Source organism: Limulus polyphemus, unplaced genomic scaffold (assembly GCF_000517525.1).
Source record: "Limulus polyphemus unplaced genomic scaffold, Limulus_polyphemus-2.1.2 Scaffold525, whole genome shotgun sequence".
NCBI lineage: Eukaryota > Metazoa > Arthropoda > Merostomata > Xiphosura > Limulidae > Limulus > Limulus polyphemus.
This window is the reverse complement of record NW_013666135.1, coordinates 441,164-444,622: the sequence shown is the minus strand read 5'-3', so window position 1 is coordinate 444,622 and position 3,459 is coordinate 441,164. Positions and strand designations below refer to the sequence as shown.

Here is a 3,459-nt window from a genome sequence, read left to right as displayed (position 1 = left end):
CTCTACTCTGTTTTTCACTATACAATCTGCAATAAATTCATTTATGTTACCCCATGGGTTACCACAGTTGTATCCAGAACTTTAAATAATTGTCTCCTTTTTGTCAGAGTCCACACAGGTGGGTTCAATTACTTTCAAACACCCTTTGACAAGAAAACTTATTCTCCTTTATCTCTATTATTACAATACCACTGTAAAACTCATTTTAAATATTGTCCATTAAGATTAAATTAACAATCACACAGTCTAGATCTGCCTAATTAACCATCACTTAACTGGCTTTCTTTACTTCCTTTCTGTATCTGCACATATTTACGAATATCTAGCCTTCTAGTAACAACAATATGACACATAATGAAAAAAACTAAAAGCTTAGAGTAAGATGACGTCAACAGTATTACTAAAGCCTAGTACAACAATTAAACTCCATACACAGCATATGACTCGTACAGAGTTATGTAAGGAAACTTGTCATAACTACCACTTTTAAAAAAATCAACTTTAGCACTTATAAAAACTAAATAATCATTAAATATTAAATCACTAAACAAACTAAATAATAACTCTTAAACTAAACATTCTTGTATATATAACACTGAAATTATAATTTTATTGATTATATATAGTTGGGTTAGACATTTTTAGCAGTAAATTTCCCCCTCACCCCAATTTTGATGATATGTTTCAACAAAAGCAACCAATATGACTCCCTCCTTTCACACAGGGAATGATTAATGCTTAACTACTACTGGCCACACCTTTAACCTACGTCTTATTTAGTGGTCATTCACCTTGAATTTTATATGAATAAGATATTCATTTTATAAACTTCTATGTTAAAAAAGTTACTCTTCTTTACTTAAGAATTTCTCAAAGTAAGGTAACTATATAGAACTAAGTTTTAAAAGTAACTAATAAATTATTTAAGACAATCATGTATACCAAACTGACCGGTAATATTATGTTACACATGAAAATCAATACACCAAAAACTTAAGACTATAATAACTAAAATGCATTAGGTGTTAACAATATTTTCATTCAGTCCTTATAATATCTCCTGAGAAATGACTAGCTTAAAAAGTTTAATTAGTTCCAAATCTATATTATAAGATAAAAACAAAAAATCCTTATAATTGCAATGTTAATTCTAAAACAATTACCTTAAATAACCAACAAGATTTAATGAAACTACATACAAAGCAACATGAAATGGGTTATTACTTAAATAACAGTACATGCACATTTCACCTAGTCAGAAAATAAAATGCTTAAAATGTTTAAGGTTTCTTTTCAAAAGCAATCATTTATAACTACTATTCAATCTGATAAACACTTAGACATATTTGTTAACCTTTTTCACCCCCAGAGTCCATCCACTTACTCTGCCTATATTGCTACTCACATGACACAAAGATATTTGACATGCATGGTTAAAATATCTTAGCCAAGAGCATTGCTGATAAATTTATATCTCTTGTATAAAAGGTTGTATCATCCATTTATATATATATAATCAGCACTCAAAGTACCAATGACAAACTCTGTATAAACATCTACTGTACATATACCTTGCCGAGTGGTTCATATATCATAAAGTGTAAAAGTACACTTCAGATAGCACTTGTATTCTTCTAATACATATAAAAAACAATCAGTAATGATAATACAGTCATGCAACCACATGAGCAATGCAGGTGCAGGCTCCTATTTACTTCCATACTTATAAAGGTGTTACATCAACAATTTTGTGTAAAAAACAAAGTCTAAAGCTTGCTTGTTTTTATTAAGGAAAGAAATTCTGAGTAGGCCATATGTGCAGCTAAAGATAACTAAGAATCTCTCTTCACCATTTTTTCTAAAGTGTTGTAAGGTAATCACTTTAAATACTGAAATTCTGAGATACCTCCATTTTCAAGAATTGATAACAGTATTTCAATAGTTCTAGGTTTCCTCGGCTTATATAATGATGGAAATTCCAAACTGAAAACTTATAAAATGATAATTTTGTAAATCATGCAATATCAAAACATCAAGTCCAGCATTTCAGCCAATCAAAAATGTCTTGATTTCCAATCTCTTTCAACATACAGAAAACTAATAATTAAATCCAGCTCTGATCCTTCAAGTAGTCATCAACCCTTTCTTTAACTCCTTTAAAGTTGCAGCCTCTACCACTCTAGAATTGCCACAGAATTACCATCCATTCTATGGGAGAAATGACTTCATCCACTAAACGTATCTGACCCTTCAAATATTAAATTTAAGATTCTCTTCTACTGTTCTCAGAATTCCACAAAAAATCTTAATCTTATGAAGACTCTTAATCAATTTGATTACTTTCTATTAGATCAGGTATGAATACACGAGTATGTAATTTTAAAAACTTTGTGTCCTCTAGTGGTCATAATGTATTTTTAAACTAAAGTATAATAAGAACACCCCAACAGTCTACATTTGGTTAATTTTTTTTATCTCACTCTGGCATTTCCTGGTGAATTTTTAAGGAATCTATGTGGTATTTGTTATCTTTATATATATATATATATCAGTTTAATATATCACTCCAGTGTTTTCACATTTGAAGAGACAACTGAACTTTTGCAAGCTGACGTAAATTTTGGCTCTGAATCTGATTTATCTGCCCATAATATGACTGGGTAAAAAAAAAAAAAAAAACGTAACACACCTAAGGGTTAGAAAATTTACTGTACATATTGTATTGTTTTCTGTATTTAAGGTTAAGTTGTATTTAATATCAAAGTTCACTTAATAAGTTGTATTTTATATTGGTAAAGTTCTAGGTTTTCAGTTTTGTTTTCTTATGTGCCTGCATAGTGTTAGACTACATCCTCCTAAAGATGGTAAGTGATCATTGTAAAAGGATCATTTTAAAATGTAATTTTAATTGTAAAAGGAAGCTCTGTTGGTGTGTATGTACCTGCATCTACATTAAAGGGTTCATTTCTGCATTTTTCTTTGTTCAAGTTTTTTTTTTTATTTGCTTTTGCTAATGTATTTCTAGTCTAAACAGAAATAACTTAAAAGACTTTTACTTGATTAATTCCAGCATAAAGTGAATTATCACTGTCAGTTTTTGTATGGTAAGAAAGTGATTTTTATTTTTTAGGGTGTGTTTGTGTGTGTCTTTATTAAAGGACATTCATGGATTGTATTAAGTTTTTCTTGCTTTGTTAAAGGGTTATTCTTGTATTTTTTCATTGATTCTTGTCCAAATTATAGGAGTTATTTACTAATCAAGTAAAGTTTATTGAGAAAAGTTATTTTAATGTGAATTAACATAACAATGTTTTGGGACAACATGGGACCTATTGGTCCATTTCGGCTGTTCCATCCTCTAAATTAAATTAAAATAATTAAAAAAATATAATCTTAAAGCCAGCCCTTATCATTCATATACTTATCAAGCTTTTTCTGAAACTTCCCTTAAATTTACTG

At 29.3% G+C, this 3,459-nt stretch overlaps 1 protein-coding gene across 7 annotated transcripts in view; it reads right to left on the bottom strand.

Moving 5' to 3' along the window:
- LOC106458870 (NEDD4-like E3 ubiquitin-protein ligase WWP1) overlaps window positions 1–3,459 on the bottom strand; it is a 79,808-nt gene that overhangs the window by 63,319 nt on the left and 13,030 nt on the right. The window contains exon 1 of one of the 7 annotated variants that reach the window (XM_022385224.1): window positions 1,572–1,588. The exons of 3 other annotated variants lie outside the window; for them this stretch is intronic. The gene's annotated coding sequence lies outside the window, so the exon portion shown is untranslated. 3 more of the 7 variants (XM_022385223.1, XM_022385225.1, XM_022385222.1) reach the window with 3 other exon arrangements.